Source organism: Physella acuta, unplaced genomic scaffold (assembly GCF_028476545.2).
Source record: "Physella acuta isolate Inbredline_101_S28 unplaced genomic scaffold, ASM2847654v3 ptg000210l, whole genome shotgun sequence".
Lineage (NCBI taxonomy): Eukaryota > Metazoa > Mollusca > Gastropoda > Physidae > Physella > Physella acuta.
Genome location: NW_026731729.1, coordinates 516,623 through 538,137, shown reverse-complemented (window position 1 = coordinate 538,137; position 21,515 = coordinate 516,623). Strand labels below are relative to the sequence as shown.

The window sequence follows — 21,515 nt, the reverse complement described above, 5'->3', positions numbered from 1 at the left end:
TGTGATACGGGATCCCAACCAGCCCCCACCTCCACCACCCCAGCTTTGTAGTGTTACATTCCGTGCAGATATACTAAGATAAGCGTTACCCCCTCATCACATTTAAAAAAAAAAACCCATGTATTATCTAGTCCCTATCGGCGCCACGATGAATACTGGCCACAGTCAGTCCCCCACAGCTTCATATCCGGCCTGTCCAGTGTCTAAAAATAGCCTCGATAAATAAGTTGAAAACACGTCCATCTGTTATACGATATACCAATGAGAAACATATGACATCACGTGGTTCCCGCCACGAGGAGACCAATCTGTAGTGAAGTCCTCCGGTTGTGATCTTTAATTACTTTCTGTCGTGGCCGGCCGGCCGGGTGCTCGAGGGTGGGCGGAGTGCCGGCATCCTGGCTCAGGTAGAACCCGTGCCTGGCAGCCTGTTCGTCTGTACGTACGCCGGTTTCAAGCAGAACCCCCCCCCTGCCTGCCCCCTCCCCCGGCTTTAAACATGAGCTCAAGTTTTAAAGGCGGCGACCGTCTGTTTCATAACGTAGGCGATAACGTTAAGCTCTGCCTCAAATCTAGAGCTAGACCCTATATCTACGTCCCGATTTATAACGCACAACTTTGTTTTATTCTTTTGCTTGGTTGGGGATGGGGGAGGGGGGGGATTTCTTGTGTCCAGAAAAAAATTAAAACGCAAATCGCACCCACCATCCCAACACTTATTCGCAACGGCAGGCGCCCTCACAGAGTTCTGGTGAGCAGCCTTCCCCTTCCTGTTACTCCCCCTTCTCGTTTCCCATCATTCCACCGGAATAATCGCGAAATCGAGGCTCCTTTCCTGCTGATCCTGTCTCTACTGTCTCAGACCGCGGGTACTGCTGGAATTTCTGGGTGAGTACACGTTCTTTTTGCACATACCCGGCCTAGTACATTAAGTTCTTTTTGCACATACCCGGCCTAGTGCCATCTCTAAAAACTGGGAGAGTATGGGTTTACTCGATAGTTGATTGGGGGAGGGGGGATTGGGGTGGAGATGATGTGACAACATAATCAAAACAAAAACAAACTGACACAGTGACAGATGATGTGGTTGTGTCATGTCAAGTTTATGATGACAATGTCATCACCTTCCATCACCTTCCTCAATAGCATGACCCTCACATAAACTAACACATCCGTAACGAAACGTCAGTCTTTACATGTAGAATGTAACACATTCGTAACGAAACGCTAATCGTTACATGTAGAATGTCTTGTCTTTAACATATCTTCACTGTGACCAGACAACAGGTTTTGGTTTAAAAACATCGGATTATAGAGAGAAAATATACCGTCGAAATCTGTTCAACATGCTCTACATTTCTTGTAATACATTTGGTGGTTTGTTTAGCAGCTGGATTAAAAAATTAGCAGTGCTTTAATCACCAGCTTTAAAAAAAAAAGTAGCATGCCTAATCAGCCTTGGGTTTCTGTTTCCCACGATGCACACAATGACATAGTGTTGGCTGGCAGTCCCAGCGGTTTGAAATCATTGGCGTCTAGACTACATCTAATTCATCTTGCTTGCAGTGAGCTGAAGCGTGTATAATTTCAGTAAAGTCCTTTCTAAAACATTACGCTAATGGTGTTTTCTATACAAAGCATCACGCTAATGGTGTTCTTTCTAAAGCATCAACCACAAACGTTACAAAACCAACAGCATGTTGCGCGATCTGAAACATTATTTTTTTAAAGATTCATTTAATGGTGTGTTTGTTTCGATATACACACTCTTACCCACACATACACACACTAGCCCACACAAACAAACAAACAAACGAGTTTTGTCTCAAAGCTTCTCTAAAACTCCATGCGATACCCCTCTACCATACAGCGTGTTAACAATATCGTGGATCATTGTAAGGGCTCCTAATCCCCTAACCAGCTAAATCCATAAGCTAATATATCCTTTCTTCTGATAGGCCGATGGTGTTATTTTTAGACGTTCGTCAATAGCTATATTTAAGATCCCTTATCGGAACAGCCCGGAGACTAGGGTATCATTTTGATTGTAATTAGACGGATTGAACATTGTGTTTACCGACACAAGTGAACTACAGACCTGGCCAACGTTGGAGGTTTACATTTCACTTCAGTACAGCAACCCGTATGCATGTTTCGTTACTTAACGCGCAGAGCTCCTAACGCAAGCTGTTTTTAGATAAAAACATGGACAAAAGCAAGTAACCTGCATATAAGATTATAGGTACTCATCAAAGTATCTTTACCAACAGATTAATGCTGTGTTTTTATTTTGTTATTTTAAATCTCAGACTATAGACAAGAACAAATATCCTAAATACACGCGATATCTTGAGCTAGTAGTTTTATTTTAAAAGCTCTGTATGGGGATTTTAAAATAATGAATAAATACATAGATGATGGTTAGTTAGTGTTAGAAACGTTGCACAGCGTGACACCATTTCATCATGTTAGAAACTTTACACAGGGTGTCACCATTTCATCACGTTAGAAACTGTTAACAGGGTGTCACCATTTCATCACGTTAGACATTGCTCACAGGGTGTCACCATTTCATCATGTTAGAAACTTTACACAGGGTGACACAATTTCATCATGCTATAAACTGCTAACAGGGTGTCACCATAACGTCGTGTTGCTCACAGGGTGTCACCATTTCATCATGTTAGAAAATGCTCTCAGCTATACAGGCTATACATTGTATCAATGTCGTACGCCTTCAGTGGTAGAATAACAAAATATACAGGTGGAAGAAACAAAGTTTAAGAGATTGTTCGTTCTGCGTTGACCCCAATGAAATCTTTGTATGTTTAATCGCCATAAGCATAGTTTTTAATACAGAAGTTTGACTATGTAAAATCGCCATAGCATAGTTTTTAATACAGAAGTTTGACTATATTTTCACTTTCTTCCACGTTCTCACTTGAAATGTTGCAAGGGATTTCCTCCAACAAAGTATTACGAGTCAACTGGTTATGCGCCATATGGCCAGTTGACTCCGATCTCAGCCTGTTTTCTTTCTGGATTTTCTTCCATAGTCACACCAAGAACAATATATCTCCCCTGATAAATGACAAATCTCCCCATATGTTTACACTGATCATTGCTTCTGATCTGTTAAATCTCCCCATATGTTTGATCATTGCTTCTGATCTGTTAAATCTCCCCATATGTTTACATTGATCATTGCTTATGATCTATTAAATCTCCCCATATGATTGATATCTGACTTGTTAAATCTCCCCATATGTTTACTTTGATCATTGGTTCTGATCTGTTAAATCTCCCCATATCATTGCTTCTGATCTGTTAAATCTCCCCATATCTTTACTTTGATTATTGCTTCTGATCTGTTAAATCTCCCCATATGTTTACATTGATCATTGCTTCTGATCTGACACGAGCAGTTTTTGTTTCTCAACTACAGGGGGCATCAACGCGGCAACACCATCAAGCATTCCACAGCCTTCCTCCGTAAGTTATTTTTAGGCTCCCATTTCACCATTGAAAACTTTTAGCACGTCATCTTTGTGTGTTTTTTCTAGCGTGAAACTAACCCCACAACTCACGCACCGCCATTACACGTGAGATACAAGCTTAGAGGCTACCGTAGAGTAGCTTCAAAAACGTGTGTGTGTACGTGTGTAGCCTGTGTATGTTTGTATGTATGTATGTGTGGGTGTTGGGTAAAGCTCTAAGTGTCGAGTTATCAGCCCTCGCACCTGTGCTCACGATATGCTGCACACAAACACCAAACGAGTGAGTAACTCGTCTATTATTAGAAGTCTCGGCCGATGTTTTTAGCTCTCCGCCACGCGTATGTGTTGTTTTTTTTTAACATTGATTTGTCGAGCAAACAGTTTTGTGTGGGGTCGTGGTGAGTTAGATAACACATGACACACTACACAGTAAACACACAGTGCTCAGCAACACACAACAAACAGATGTTAAGCTATGTGTGTAGACATCATATACACACAAAACACATACTTTTAATAAAACACATGGTTTAAATGTTAATTTTAAAATATTTACCGCGAAAACGGACTGTTTATTATTGCTTAATGTCATGTATATGTGTATCAGGCTAGATAATATACGAGACCAAACTATAGAGACAAGGGGGTTTTATTCTGTGAAATATGAAACAATGAATCCGTGTAACAAAAAACACATAAAATGGTTTTATTTTTTTTTAAATATAAGAAAACAAAACCAACTTTATTCTGTAAAAATGTAAATAAATTTTTAAAAAGTCAGTGAAATAACACAGCGATGGTGACTCCAGTAACCATATATCATACAGTGACGCAAGACTCCAATTAAGTTTAACGTCAAAAATAGGATTGGCTTTTAAAAAAATTAAAGCCATGTGTATCACGTGATCGGATCTGTGCTAAAGCGACTGTTTACTTTTATCTGCTACCCTGGCTGACACAGGATTTACTTTAAGATGGTTAATTAGCCGGTAATTAGCACCAGCTCTGTCCGGTCTAATGACCGAATTCGGTACTCATGTTAATGACTTTCATTTTACATCCGGGTACCTGCCACAGCCGTACAGCCGGGTACCTGCCACAGCCGTAGGTACCTGCCACAGCCGTAGGTACCAGCCCACAGCCGTACAGCCGGGTACCAGCCCACAGCCGCACAGCCGGAAATTTACCTACAGCTGTAATGGCGGACTGAAGTAAAGCAGAGTACCAATTTTTATTTCCTGTAGAAATTTTTACGTTACCAGACTCCTCGTTGCTAGGGAACCAGAGCCAGATGGCTAGAATGTAACCTACTTCAGGGGTCGCATGTTATCTATCTCTGTATGTACACCAGCAGAAGTAGGGGCACGATTGTATGCCCTGCCCTGTATGTACATCATTATATCATGAAAGTAGGGACAGGGACGTATGCCCTGTGTGTACACCAGCAGAAGTAGTGGCACGGATGTATGCCCTCTATGTACACTAGCAGAAGTAGGGGCACGGATGTATGCCCTCTATGTAAACTAGCAGAAGTAGGGCACGGATGTATGCCCTGTATGGACACAATCCACCATCATACATACACACAATCCACTATCACACATACACACAATCCATCATCACACATACACACAATCCACCATCACACATACACACAATCCACCATCACTATACACACAATCCATCATCACACATACACACAATCCACCACACACATACACAGAATCCATCATCACACATACACACAATCCATCAGCACACATACACACAATCCACTATCACACATACACACAATCCACCATCACACATACACACAATCCACCATCACACATACACACAATCCATCATCACACATACACACAATCCATCATCACACAATCCACCATCACACATACACACAATCCACCACACACATACACACAATCCACCACACACAACAACAACCACACTGCCTGCTCTGAGTTTTGGACCAAGTCTCATCTGTGTTATAGATCTCAGTGGCGGGGAAAGCTTGGCTGTTGCTTTCAAATAAACTACGAAAATAAAACTGAACTGTATTTAGTCAAACATTTAATGTATAGAAACAGAAGAATTAATTACCGTTAGAATAATTAAATAATTGGTAATTGGTATTTCAAATTAGAAAAGGACTTAGTTCTCAATAAGTTTAAACCTGAAATATAACCTTTAGAGTAAGCGATACATTTAGTCTTTTTCCCTGTTAGTTTTATCGTGGTAGATACAGAATGGTCTCTAGTCACGTGTCGGTGACGTGGTTGCCATGGTTACAGGATCAAGTCGCCAAGGACGCAGGTTCTGCTACCAGCAGCTGTGACAGATGACCGCTGTCACAGGATATCAATATGGCTGCCGGCGCCACTGTCCAGCCACTCCCCTCTCTAACTACTCCCTCCACTCCCCACTCTCTCCGTCCTAACCCAACAAAGCCTCAAGTCGGCCCCGACCTTACGACCCCCATCTCACAGGCTCATTCAATCAACGGCCCAACAGGCATGGCTTCTCCTCGACTATGAACCCTCCCCCCCCCCCCAACACATTATATCATCCCCATCCAAAACGTCCCTACCATAAACGTCCCCACCACTAACGTCCTACCCCAAACGTCCCTACCACAAACGTCCCTACCACAAACGTCCCTACCCCAAACGTCCCTACCACAAACGTCCCTAACACAAACGTCCCTACCCCAAACGTCCCTACCACAAACGTCCCTACCACAAACGCTCTACCACAAACGTCCCTACCACAAACGTCCTACCACTAACGTCCCTACCACAAACGTCCCTACCACAAACGTCCCTACCACTAACGTCCCTACCACAAACGTCCCTACCAAAACGCTCTACCACTAACGTCCTACCACTAACGTCCCTACCACAAACGTCCCTACCACTAACGTCCCTACCACAAACGTCCCTAACACTAACGTCCTACCACTAACGTCCCTACCACAAACGTCCCTACCACTAACGTCCCTACCACAAACGTCCCTACCACAAACGCTCTACCACTAACGTCCTACCACTAACGTCCCTACCACAAACGTCCCTACCACTAACGTCCCTACCACAAACGTCCCTACCCCAAACGTCCCTACCACAAACGTCCCTACCCCAAACGTCCCTACCACAAACGTCCCTACCCCAAACGTCCCTACCACAAACGTCCCTACCACTAACGTCCCTACCACAAACGTCCCTACCACTAACGTCCCTACCACAAACGTCCCTACCACAAACGTCCCTACCACAAAAGGTCCATACTTTAATCTTCCCTTATTTTCCATACACCTTTCCCACCCAACGATAGGGCTAACAATGTATTTCACCTCTAAAATGAATAAAAAGTATCGAATATAGAACTCTCGATCTACGAAATATTACTTCATCCTATTAACATTTTAAAAAAAGAAATTTTAAAATGTATTCGCAATCCAATGTTTCTACCAATCCAACGTTTAATTAAATAACTTACAAGTATTATTTTAGAAGGGAAGTAACTACGTTTGAAAAATGCCACCCAAGGGACGTAATTAATGTGACCCTGCTGCACTAGCGGCCATATTGTGAAGTGGGATAAAACTATTGGTTGACGACGTCATTAAATAATACCCCACAGACCAAGGGCGGCTACTACGTTTAATTTTTTAAAAATAATTCCTCGGACACAGACGTGTTCAACTGATAATGTATTTGAATTAGTGATGCCGATAATTAAAGTTGTTTTAATGAATAAAAATTATACAACAAGAAGCACATTCAGATTTTTAAGATCAAGAATGACAGGATATAACATGGCATGAACGTCATGACATGAACATTTCAAACAATTTTTTTCGCTGTTTTTATTTTCTAACGATGACTTCTGATCAACTTTTTTTTATTTATTTCACCGTTGAAAGCCAAAATGTGTAATATGTCTGTGATTATTTATTCACCTTTGAAATCTTCTGAATCTGAAATCTTTCTTTCAGCCCCTAAAGTAATAATAGCAAGATGAACAAATTTTAATGTGATTTTCACAGAAACCTTCGTGTACTAGAAATAAAACGCATTATATTTGTTTAATATATTAAGACCTAAACTGCTAATTGATCGTATTTAGCGTGATGATCCCACATGTTAGCGGTTAGGGTGGTATAAACGCGCTAAATGTGTATGTTTGCCAGCTTGTTCGGTCGTCTGAACTAATTATCTCTCCACCCAACCCCCCCCCCCTCCACCCCACCCCGACATACCTCTGGTGCCATATTTACCTTTCCCCCGCCGACCTTATCCTCGCAGGTAAGTTTAAAATTAGCTCAACCCGCACGTGTCTTTACCCCACATTTCGGGGCCAATTTATGGCTCCACCTCGCATTGTTTGGTAATTACAGCTCCCAACTGGTTGTACTTAATTACAGCTCCCAACTGGTTGTACTTAATTACAGCTCCCAACTGGTTGTACTTAATTACAGCTCCCAACTGGTTGTACTTAATTACAGCTCCCATAATTACAGCTCCCAACTTATACTAGCCCTACTGGTTGTATTTAATTACAGCTCCAAACTTATACTAACCCTTATTGTTGTACCTAATTACAGCGCCCATATTGTACCAGCCCTTCTGGTTGTACCTTATTAAACTCACCTAATTATACCCCCCCCCCCCAATTATAGAACACAGATTTTACCAGTCTACTTTAAAGGCTTTTGATTGTCTAAAGAAAACTTCATTTAACCGATAAATTCTAAATTTAGCATTAAATATAACAGAAAGCCGTTTATAATTTTGTGGCTATTTAAATTTAATTAATTTTTTATTGCAATTAAAAGTATTTTTAAAACGTCCACGATAGTGTCACATTATTTTGGTGTTTCCCGCTCGCTGATGTCACGATTGTTTCACGCTAGCTGATGGCACGATTGTTTCACGATAGCTTACATCACGTTAGTTTCACGATAGCTCATGTCACGTTAGATCGAGGTCGTGTTTGCTTTGAATACATAACAAAACTTTGAACGATCCCAAACCTGTTTTAACATACGAGTAATATGATGAGTAAGCTCCATGGATATCATATCATGTACAAATATGATTATAGGAAACATGAAGCTTTGATAAAAATATATCGGACACAAACATTTATGAGAGGGGGGGGGGGGGGGGGCGGCTACCAATTTACTACCACAATCCAACCTCAAACCTCACTCATGAAAACGAGATTTCAATTCTCTACAACTTTTTTTTTTCACTCCAACCTCGCGTTGAACTAATTGTTAGAACATAGTCTAGCCTTTGATCACGTTATACCCAAGTCAGCGTGATCTAATTGTTAGAACATAGTCTAGCCTTTGATCACTTTATAGCCACGTCAGCCTAGCGTGATCTGATCTATAGAAAACGAAGTCTCGCGTGATCTGATCTTTAGAAAACGAAGTCTTGCGTGATCTGATCTTTAGAAAACGAAGTCTCGCGTGATCTGATCTTTAGAACACGTAGTCTCGCGTGATCTGATCTTTAGAAAACGAAGTCTCGCGTGATCTGATCGCTAGAACATAAGGCGGAACTACAGCACGTCTGGCTATAAGAATTCTGGCATAAAAACATCAAAGCATTTTTTGGCTCGCCTTTAATTTTTACAGACACAGCCAATATACACTGGATAAATTCTAGCTCTAATACCTCCACGTGATAACTTTCAGACAGGTACACTGTATATACATGTTGGCCTACTGATTCAATGTAGACTAGCTCCTACATAATTCATGTATGTTGGCCTACTGATTCATTGTTCACTACCTCCTACCTAATTCTTGTATGTTGGCCTACTGATTCAATGTTGTTCCTACATAATTCATGTATGTTGGCCTACTGATTCCTTGAAGACTAGCTCCTACATAATTCATGTATGTTGGCCTACTGATTCCTTGTAGACTAGCTCCTACATAATTCATGTATGTTGGCCTACTGATTCCTTGTAGACTAGCTCCTACATAATTCATGTATGTTGGCCTACTGATTCACTGTTCACTACCTCCTACATAATTCATGTACTGATTAACCACGGACTAGTAGCTGTAAGACATGTGTACGGATTAGCTATACAAAATGCTACTTTACTTCTGGTGTACCGCCTGACGTAATGACTCGCACTGTCACGTGTTTTACCCAGTGGCGTAGCAAGGTCGGGTGTCACCCGATGCGGCACTTAATGGTGTCACCCCCCAGAGGCGTAGCGACCCTTCATATTTTGGATTTGCACCCCCCCCCTCAAACTTTTGATTTGCACCCTCCCTCAAACTTTTTATTTGCATCCCCCCCCCCCCTCGAACTTTTGATTTGCACCCCCCCTCAAGTTTTTCTCTATATATTTTGCTATTTTTTGCCTTGGTGTCACCCCCTAAATGGTGTCACCGGGTGCGGTCCGCACCCCCCCCCCCCCCTCGCTACGCCTCTGGTTTTACCCCATAATCTCGTCACCAAAAAAATCTGGCCAAATCGAATTCCCTGCTCGGTAGAGAGTCAAATTGAAATGAGTTTATATCGGCGTGTATTGGTGGGTGTATGTATGTGTGTACATCAAAAGGGCCTTTATTTATATTTATATTTATCTGAACTTACTTCTGCTTTGCTTTCGAATGTATTTTTTTTTAAATGTTACTTTTAAAAACAAACTTTTCAAAATTGTTTTCGCTCACAATTTGACATTAAATAAACAAATGCATTAGATATCATGTCTGTACGTTGTTGGGAGAAATCCTCCAGTAAACGAATGTTTTGATAAACAAAACAAAAATGTCGGAATGCTTTAAAAGCCATTAGTCCAGACATTACCGGTGTAGTTTTTTAAATCTCCAGTTAGTTTTGTCACGGAACTCATATGGACGGGCCGGATGTTTAGAATTGATTTCAGCAGACGCCAGCGCAACTTTTTATTTCTTCTGTTGTTACAATCTGTTTTAGTCCTGCACGTGCAGATACCAACGCTCACGTCTGCAACATGTGAGGTGGGGAGAGGGGGGGGGGGGGGCTGTGTCTGCTTAATGAACCGTGGCACGGTCCCATGTGACATCTGGCACTAAAACCTTCAGGTACCGACAGCTTTGGTTGTAGGCGCTAGTCGTCTAAGGTCCTTACATCAACTGTATCGAGTCTGTGATGTTTTTCATCAGCGTAATTTCAACAGACATTATGTTAAGTGATTAGATGAATGAAATTGGGGGCACATGAAGAAAGTGTATTGAGGACCACTGGGGGCTCAGTTGTGAGTCACCTTAACTTTGGCACCAGGTTGTGACGTAATGAGGCTCATCTGATGTAGGATCGAGTTACTGTATCTCTTTAGTGAGTAATACAAATAAATACCGGGCAGGGTGGTACATCAAGTTGCGTTACTTACGGTCTTAAAACTAACACACAAATATTTCTGTCTATTGAAAACACAAATACAGCACAATGTAACTAACAAGTATAGGACAATGTAACTAACAAGTATAGGACGATGTAACTAACAAAGATAGGAGAAGGTAACTAACAAGTAAAGGACAATGGAACTAAGAAGTATAGGACAATGGAACTAACAAGTATAGGAAAATGGAACTAACAAGTATAGGACAATGGAACTAACAAGTATAGGACGATGTAACTAACAAAGATAGGAGAAGGTAACTAACAAGTAAAGGACAATGGAACTAAGAAGTATAGGACAATGGAACTAACAAGTATAGGACTACGTAAGTAACAAGAAAATGGCTATGTAACTCAACACACCAAGTACCGCCAAGCCAATCCACAGTTTATATTTCTAGCAAGCTTTGGGTAAACTTTCCACAAGCCATCCTTGCTGTATTGTTTGGCACTAGAAAGAGATTTCCATTAACCACTCGACAGACAAAAGGTAATGCGCGAACACTTGTGGGCATTCGGCGCCTAGTGCCTGCCTCTTGTCTGTAGAGTACAGGCCTACCCTAGGCACGAGTTTTCAGGCACCGAGTTCCAGTAAAAAAAAATGGTACCTGGCCTGTCAGGTGGTAGGTTGTAGCTTCCAGGCTTCTCATCCCGCTGGGGTCAGGTTAGGTTTAGTAAGGGTTAACACGAACACGCGAGTTCCCGTTTAGTTTTTGTAGGATATCAAGCTAACTAGATATATCTAAAGTGATCTAAATCTGTTACAAAGATCTGGGGACGTAGATCTATTTGTTTTTTTCTACAATATACCATGGTGGTGAGTAAGAAAATGAAGATGTACTCACACACAAACCAGGTGTGCGCGTGTGGAATCTCCAGCAGCCAAGATCATGCCAAGGTGAAAGGGTTACCTGTGAGCAGGGGACGACCCAGGCGCTGGGAGCCTGCCAGAGACGGGATACACCAGTCGATGAATGAGCATAGAGGCTAGCACTGATCATGTCGCCGCTATAGTCTGTTCTAGCCGTAACATCTCAGTCATCTAGTTTATTTAATGTTGTAACTTAGTTCAACATCTCTGACAAAGTTAGCTTGTTAATTGAACGTTGTAACTTAATTCAACTAGGTTGTAGTTTTCATTATTCTTTTTGTCCATCGAAGTTTTAACGTCCATTATTCTCATCTACCAGATTACAACTTTATGCCCATAGTTGAAATAAATTATATATTCCATTATTCTCATCGTTCAAGTAAATTATTGCTTCGATTTTTGTCATAGTTAAAATAAATTATAGATTTCACCGTTCCTATTGTTTGACTAAGTAATAGCTGCTATTATTCTCATTATTCAGTTAAATTATAGCTTCCATTATTGTCATTATTCAGTTAAATTATAGCTTCCATTATTGTCAATATTCAGTTAAATTATAGCTGCCATTATCATCAACTAAAAAGTCTGTTAATTTACAGTACATTTACATCTAACTGACACCATTGCCTAACCTAACAGGTTAAAGGTTAAATTGGTCGGTCACTCACCCTGGGTTAAATTAGATTAGCCTGACAGAGGCTGTCAAACGGGGTTAACCTATCTGTCTGTATTACTGGTTAAATGTAGTTAGCCTGTCAATCTACCGACCGATTAGGATAGCCGGTCTATCGTGTCGATAATTGGGTTTAGCTGTGCCAGCCTGCGGGTTGATTGGTCAGCCCGTCAGTCATCTGACATAGACGTCAGACGACAATGTTTTGCCGCCCCAGTGGTATTTCACGTGACCTGCTGTCTCGACCTCGTCACGTGATGAGGTGTCTCGCCCCGTGACCTGGTGTCTTATGTCTCATCACGTGACCATGTCTGTCTCTCTTCATATACCGTGGGTCATTTCGTATCAGCTGTGATTTAAGGCTATAGATGTGTGGCGGACAAAGGGAAGGGGCTGATAAGGCTGCAACCAGAGGCCCACAGAACTTTAGCGGGCTCGAACTATTGTGAGCTCCAACACGATATAGTGATATTCAGAAAGGCCCCATTAGTAAACAACCAGGGACCCCGCTCAGAAGGGCCCCGTTAGCTATCAACGAGGGACCCTGCTCAAATCAAATCACCACGATTTTATCGATCTCATTGATGCCCATCTACAACAGCTGATTTTTAAATGTCGTTTTTCAATTGTTTTAATTTCTCGTTATTTTATAAAGTTGATTAAGATCAGCGTGTAAATATAATGTAAGTTGTACTGGTAAAACACGGTGTAGTCTACAGGCTTTCAATCAATGTACAGCTGTATGATGGTTTTTAATGTTTGTATGAATATATTTATGTGGGTATACGGCAAACGTCTGGGGTAAAAGGGTAAAAAATGATGACATGAAATATGCAACTAGGCTGCATTGATGTAAAACATGAGCTACCAAGATCTTATCAAAGTAGAATTACCTGCACCCCGCCCCCTCTCCCAAACCTCACGTGACTTACTTAGCCTACAACACTGAAGAAGAAAGCCTAGATGCGAGTGAGCAGATTTTTTTATTTAATTTACGAACTTTTCATCGCCTGTATTAAAAAAAAAAAAAAAAAAAAAAAAAAAAAAAAGCCATCATTAACCTCTCCCCCTTCCTCTTTGCCTCTTATTTCCAACCCCCACCCCCGCGCGCGCCCCTTCTCCCCTCGATAAAAAAATCACCTGTATTTTTAAGACGAGAATCTCGGTAATAAAGCGAGCCGTTAAAGATTCCCTAGCACTCGCCCTCTGCACACTTCCCGAGCACTACTGTGTGTGAAGAGCGTGCGTGGGTGAGCAGTTACTCTCCCTGCCGTGTGGAGCCTAAATATTCCTCAATACACCTGTGTTCTACTGGCCAGTTTTACATTTCTTGGAAAAAAATTGTTTCACCCTCAGGACCAAGTAAGTTTTTTTTTAAATGTAATATTCATCGTTGTTTCGTAAACGTCATGCACTCGGAGTAATCGCAACTTCCGGATAGTAGACACACTTTGAAAAACTTGAGTTTTCAACAGAAGAAGATCATTTCTTTAAAGTTTTTTTTTTTATAAATTCAGTTTTAAAACAAAATTAACAGTTAAACAAAGGTACATTAGGGTAATTAAACATAATTTTACTTAGCTTATGTATAGGGTAAATAGGTCGAATATCAGAGGGTAATTAAACGTAATTAACGTAGCTTATGTATAGAATACAGAGGTCTACTATCAGAATCTATTGGAACTAATTATCCAACCAAAATTCATGGAAAAATAAAGACATCATTAGTTAATTAATTAAAGTGCAGGTGATGACCTTACGAGCAAGGTTACCTCACACAAAGATCCAAGAAGAAATGTCTGCTTCATGTCTGCTTCATGTCTGCTTCATGTCTGCTTCATGTCTGCTTCATGTCTGCTTCATGTCTGCTTCATGTCTGCTTCATGTCTGCTTCATGTCTGCTTCATGTCTGCTTCATGTCTGCTTCATGTCTGCTTCATGTCTGCTTCATGTCTGCTTTTGTGCAGCTTTTGATGTACTAGTGGCTTTTGTCTGCTTTTGTGCAGCTTTTGATGTACTAGTGGCTTTAAGAACTTGATTAAGGATGTGTTGTGTATTTGTATGGTTGCAGTATTTTGTAACTGGTGTTTGTGTGTTAGTAGGAGGTTGTGAATAGAAAGGTCGTTTGTTTAACATTGAATTGAGCTATGTTCTAACTGTCAATCGATTCCTCCGATTCAGCAATTTATATTACGTTCTATTTTTAAAAATCTGGCAACTTAAAAAGTCCCACCCCCTCCCCTAAGATATCTGCCAGACTCCTTTTATTTTTCTACAACATTTTTAAAAGTAAAAATTTCACATCGGCTGCCAGTAGATTAGATAGCATCATTGGGTTTTGTGACGTCATGGCGCCGTCACGTGATGCGTGTGCTGTAGGCCAAGATTTGACGTCACAAACTTTGGTCCGGATGTGTAAGACAACCAAAGACGTCACTAGGGGGCGCCTTGAAAAGTCACAACCTGCTGGCGTAATCACTGAACACGCCTCGTATGTAAGCTCTCTGGCTTTATGGGGTATGGCTGTAAGCTCTCTGGCTGTAAGGTCTCTGGCTGTAAGGGGTATGGCTGTATGGTCTGTCTGTATGGGGTATGGCTGTATGGTCTGGCTGCATGGGGTATGGCTGTATGGTCTGGCTGCATGGGGTATGGCTGTAAGGTCTGGATGTATGGGGTATGGCTGTATGGTCTGGCTTTAAGGAGTATGGCTGTAAGTTCTGGCTGTATGGGGTATGGCTGTAAGTTCTGGCTGTATGGGGTATGGCTGTAAGTTCTGGCGGTATGGTTATGGCTGTAAAGTCTGGCTACTTGGGGTATGGCTGTATGGTCTGGCTGTATGGGGTATGGCTGTATGGTCTGGCTGCGTAAGGTATAGCTGTAAGGTCTGACTACAGTTAGTAGCTGCAAGTGTTGAGAGCCCTATAGAAACGTTCAACCCACCAGAAAAGTCGGCTAATGAAGTCGACATTGTGCGACTACAAGCTCAGTTTTTGTAGCGTTTTTTTTTTACAGCCGCCATCTTTAATCTACCTTTTCACGTGCGCTCACCTATTCTGTTTGCCCCTCGTGCGCTCACCTATACTATTTTCTACACAGCGTGCTCTAATTTGGTTCTTCTAATTAAAAAAAAAAACCAACACACCTTTGACACAGTTAGTGTGTTCGACATTAACGGCGGGGTTGTTGGGCCCTCTCCAATTGTGACACGGGAACCAAACGAGACATTGTTGAGGGCAGCCCTCGGCTTAAGCATGGGTTTATTGACGCTCTAGCTAGCGGTCTCAGGTGGGACTGGTTGGAGTAGCCTCCCCTTGAGTCAGCCTGTTTGTCAGGTAAATTAGTTGGGGGGGGGGGGGGGGGGGGGGCGTCAAGGGGGCTTGTCTTGGTACATCAGCAGTCTTATGGTATTGTCTGCCTTAATACATCAGCAGTCTTATGGTATTGTCTGCCTTCATACATCAGCAGTCTTATGGTATTGTCTGATTTAATACGTCAGCAGATTGCTATATAATTGTCTGCCTTAATACATCAAATTTGCTTCTGCATTGTCTCCCTTAACGTAATAGATCATCAGATTGCTATAGGCGTGTCTGTGTTAATTCGTCAACTGAGACACCACTCGTCATGACATGTCTTGCTAACTACAGTAGATTTAGCAGTTGGTAATACAGGGTTGTTAATGACGTCTTGCTAATACAGTAGCAGTTGGTAAGGCAGGATTAGAGATCAAAGCATCCGACCGACGAGGGACAAAAAACACAAGTTGACAAAATGCCGACATACCATAAGGTGTGCAGGACATGGCCGATAATCAAAAGGCCGACGGATATACAAAACACTTCAAGTCTTCCCGTGTTTTAGGTTCCCCTCCAGCCACACAGCCCTGACGGTACAGCTTCCGCTTCCATTTGCTCTTGTTTGAACATTAGCCGAGCCAACGGACGTTTGTCTTACTATATCAGCCATGCTGTCTTGTTTGTCTCTGCATTAACACATTTTACTGCATAAAACTTAATTGATGAAATTCAGACGCCAGTACGGTATAACCGGAGAATGCCAAAACTGCAGCAGTTCGTGCTTAGGTCGATGTGACAGCCGCAGCTGAGCTGTACCACAAGTGAGAGGATGTGATGCCAGAAAGTGAAAGTGTGATGAAACGGATTGTGTTCGACACGTTTGGCCACTGGTGGTACAGCTGACCTTATTCTCGACACGTTTGGCCACTCTTTGACCACTGGTTGAACTGGTGCTGTTTGGTGCACATTGATCGACAGCAGTTTAAAAACCTTGACTGTCATGCAGTGTGGGACGGCCTTTGTTCACATTCCTGCCAGAACTGCCTGAACCTGTCAGCCTGCCGACCTGAACAAAGTCCCAGTACTCCCAGCTGAACAATAACGTGAACCTTCTAGAAGGCCCGAGTTACCTGTTGGTAATTATTGGTCCTGTGGGCAACAAGTCGAGCCTGCCAGGATAACTACACCCCCCCTCTCCCCAAGCAGATTAACTAACCTCCCCCCCCCCCCTCGCTCAACACACAGGTTAACCCTCCCCTCTCTATCCTACATTGCCCTCCATTCTTCCCCCTCCCCAGAGTACCGAAGACTGAGCACAAAAAACACGTCGCACCTTCAAGTATCAAGTGCCCAGCCCTGTCATCTGCCGCTAGACTGACCACTGGTCTTTGTGGCGGCCCACCTAATCCATCTTTTCCCTCTTTGTGGCTTCAGTTACAACAAGGCTAACATTTCAAAAGCTAATTTCCTTTCCAAAGAGAGAAAAAAAGAAAGAAATTTTCCTGTAGTTGTTTTTAGATGAATGTCTCTGCTGGAACTTATATTTCTCTAGATACAATAAGTAATGTTTTCTAGGAACAAAATGTTCTAGAAACAATACATTCTAGATACAATATAATGTTTTCTAAGAATAGAAGGTTCTAGATACAATAAAAATGTTTTCTAGGAACAAAAGATTCTAAGAAACAATACATTCTAGGTACAATAAATAATGTTTTCTAAGAATAGATGATTTTAGATACAATAAAAATGTTTTCTAGGAAGTAAAGGTTGAACATTTGTTTAACTTTTAGACAGAAGGTTGAACATTTGTTTAACTTTTGGACAGAAGGTTGAACATTTGTTAAACTTCTGGAAGGTAAAATGAGAAAAATACATTAGTGAGAGCCTTCAAGGTTGACTTGAGCTCTATACAGCTAGTGTGTTAGGATTGTGTGGATTGAGCTAGTGTGTTAGGATTGTGTGGATTGAGTTAGTGTGTTATGATTGAGTGGATTAAGTTAGTGTGTTAGGATTGAGTGGATTGAGATAATGTGTTAGGATTGAGTGGATTAAGTTAGTGTGTTAGGATTGTGTGGATTAAGTTAGCGTGTTAGGATTGAGTGGATTTAGTTAGTGTGTTAGGATTGTGTGGATTAAGCTAGTGTGTTAGGATTGTGTGGATTAAGTTAGCGTGTTAGGATTGAGTGGATTTAGTTAGTGTGTTAGGATTGTGTGGATTAAGCTAGTGTGTTAGGATTGTGTGGATTAAGCTAGTGTGTTAGGATTGAGTGGATTACATAGATACATAGTATGTAATCTTTCGAGACTAGAACACGTTTTATTTGTCAAGGTTTGAATTGTTTCCTTGTTGATTTCCTTCCTGCTTTTTGTTTGTGTTTTTCCTGCTGCGAGAGGTGTCTTGTTCACGTCTTGCTACGTTCCATTAGAGTTGTCGCTCTTCTGTCGTCGTGAGCTGCAGGTCTTGTAGAGGCTGCTGTCGATTAACGGGCGATTGCGTAACAGCCTAATGTCAGTCTGAAACCCGTCACGTGATACCCTAGCTCCTGCGGGTCAGGTGTGAAACATTGGCGTTTGGCGCAAGCTTTTTCTTGCGTACCTGTGTGTGTGTGTATGAGTGTGTGTGTGTGTATGAGTGTGTGTATGTGTGTGAGACTTTGAGTGTATGTATGAGTGTGTGTGAGTGTATGCGTTAGTAAGTGTGTGTGAGCCTGCGAGTGTATGTATGAGAGTGTGTGAGTGTGAGTGAGTGTGTATGTGAGTGAGTGAGTGTGTGCGTATGTGTGAACAAGACATCTTGTTCAGTTCAAACAGCCGGCAACTGTCACGGCATAGGTGCACGTTGGGGTGGAGGTGGGTGGGTGGGGGAGCCTGTGACTGACGAAGGGGCCCGCCGGGCTCTGAAGATTATTGTAAGTGGACGTACACCAAGCAGACTTGTGTCCGAGTAAACAAAGAAATCCACAAAGTCTGACCAGTGAACAGCGCGCTGTACCGGGTCAATGAAATCCCCAAAGTCTGACCAGTGAACAGCGCGCAGTACCGGGTCAACCTTTAGGCTTTACAAACTATAACTTAGGGCCTGCACAAACCTAAAGAAAAGACTTCATGTTCCCTATTGTAAAACAAATAGGTAAAAAAAAAAGATAAAAACATATTATTGCAACAATTTTTCAATAGCTATTTTTTTATGTGACCCTTGTCCTCTAGAGTCCATTAAACATACACAGGGGGCGGGGCGTGTCTCAAGGCGTGTGGACATACAAAGGTCATTATCTCTTGGTGCCTCGCCGGGTGGAGCTCTGGTTATTGTCGTAACACACACTGTAGCACACTATAAAACACTAATAACACAAACTAGATAAACTATGACACACTATAGCACACACTGTAACACACTGTAGCACAAATTATAACACACTGTAGCACAAACTATAACACAAATTACAACAACCCTCAACACAAACTATAACACAAATTACAACAACCCTCAACACAAACTATAACACAAATTACAACAACCCTCCACACAAAATATAACACAAACTATACCTCTTTTACAATATCAAGTTGGACATTTTAGAAACAAACTTAACGTATGGTAATTATCTTCTTCTATATATATAATTCTCTTCTGGGAGACGTTAGAAAACAAGCTGCAAACGCCTCCTTACCGTCCCCTCTCTTTCTCTCTATCACTATCACTACCACCCCCACACCGCCCCCCCCCCCCCCCCCCATTGTCTGGTGAGTTGTGGTCACGCTAACTTAAATGTTTACAAATCGTAGAGCCGGGTTTAGTGACGGCTATTAGGGGCAGATAATTTAGTTTGAAACGATTTTAAACTTACAGGAGGTAACTAAGAGGAGGCTGCTTTCACGGGGGGGGGGGGGGGTAGTGTCGGGGTTAGGGGAAAGAAGGGGGGTAGTGTTTTAAAGCAAATATTTTCAGTGGCAGCATTGGTACTGTCGAATTCACAAATTATGAATTACTGAAAAGTAGAAAATAAAACAACTAAAATAGCGGCGTATGATACGCCCCGGGTCGGCTCGTATATTATATATGACAAAGGAAAAGCCGTTTTAAACATTGTGATGAATGAAACGTATAATAAAAGATTTCAACCGTCAGAAGATACCCCAGACAAAGCCGGGAACAACTGCTAGTTGTGGTCTAAAACCCTCAGAACACGGGGTCACGGGTTGGATGTTTGCACACGGTCTAGACTCAGACTCGGCAGACATGTAGGTAACTACAGCTCACTATAGACTCAAGCTATTTTTAGCTCTATAGCCAATCAGTCGCCAATTTCAAGTGATCAAAATAACTTGAACATTTGGGGGAGGGTAGATTTAATATATATTTAGACTAGGCCTCAGTGTACTCCCCAAGTCATAGCTATGCAAACATACATTGAAACATGAAGAACAGCACGTATATACACATAGTTATAAAAACGTGTTTACTTTTGCCCTCCCCCCTCCCCCCCCCCCCCCCCAGCCATTCCATAGAATACAATATGCTAGGGTCTAGCCACTGACATGTATTTGTGTGGTATATATATTTTTTGTTTCGTCTCTACGGGTCTAACTTTTTAAACATCTCGTCCTCACCCCCACCCCCTACTCTACTTCGCTGTGTTAAGACCGCCCTTTCAACAACCAATTACAATTTACTATACATCAAGTGTTAACAATTATTTGTTGTAGCTCTATGACGTATTTCATAAAGTTTAGTCTGCTTTTTCTAATTGCATATTTAAAAATCAATAAGATGGTGCCTTCAAAAGAAAGTTAAGGGAAATGGAAATAAACGTAACGTATATAGTATAAGGTAGGGGAAATAACCGATGCATGGAATTTAAGGGAAATAACCATTAGGTCCTATACTAAAGACTTGGGAAATAACCACAATGGAAAAAGGTTGAAAAATATCAATTATACGAAAGCTAAGGGAAGCTACTACTATAATAACTCTTTTTTTTATTGCACAATAAATAAAAACAATGTTGTCCAAATATAAATAGAAAAAGTAAAATCCAGAAAGAGTATGTAGATCACATCCATACAGTCCCCCTACACCAGACGCCCATACATCTATTAGATTATTTTAAAATAGTTTCTATGAACAGCCCGTATGTAGACCACATCCATACAGTCCCCCTACACCAGCCCCTATTGGGACGCCCATACATCTATTAGATTATTTTAAAATAGTTTCTATGAACAGCCCGTATGTAGACCACATCCATACAGTCCCCCTACACCAGCCCCTATTGGGACGCCCATACATCTATTAGATTATTTTAAAATAGTTTCTATGAACAGCCCGTATGTAGACCACATCCATACAGTCCCCCTACACCAGCCCCTATTGGGACGCCCATACATCTATTAGATTATTTTAAAATAGTTTCTATGAACAGCCCGTATGTAGACCACATCCATACAGCCCCCCCCTACACCGCCCCTATTGGGACGCCCATACATCTATTAGATTATTTTAAAATAGTTTCTATGAACAGCCCGTATGTAGACCACATCCATACAGCCCCCCTACACCAGACGCCCATACATCTATTAGATTATTTTTAAATAGTTTCTATGAACAGCCCAGCGATGTTGATCCTACTCGGGTTGCCGCGCTCTGTCTAGCAGAGATAACGCCAGCCCACAACTCTTTTTATTCTTTCCTTAGTTCGCGTGAGATTAGCTTCCCACTCGCTTCCAATGCCCGTTCTTTTGTTTCCTTTATCTCAATCTAAAAAA

General features: G+C 41.7%; 1 protein-coding gene across 13 annotated transcripts in view; it reads left to right on the top strand.

Annotated features, from left to right (window-relative positions):
- The first annotated feature begins 752 nt into the window (after positions 1-752).
- LOC131937431 (troponin I) overlaps positions 753-21,515 on the top strand; it is a 47,012-nt gene continuing 26,249 nt past the window's right edge. For 6 of the 13 annotated variants that reach the window (XM_059294848.1, XM_059294847.1, XM_059294846.1 and 3 more), the window contains exons 1-2: positions 753-888; positions 3,446-3,492. The gene's annotated coding sequence lies outside the window, so the exon portion shown is untranslated. Of the gene's footprint in view, positions 889-3,445; positions 3,493-13,640; positions 13,813-21,515 lie in introns of those variants that run through there. The other 7 variants (XM_059294855.1, XM_059294854.1, XM_059294850.1 and 4 more) reach the window with 5 other exon arrangements.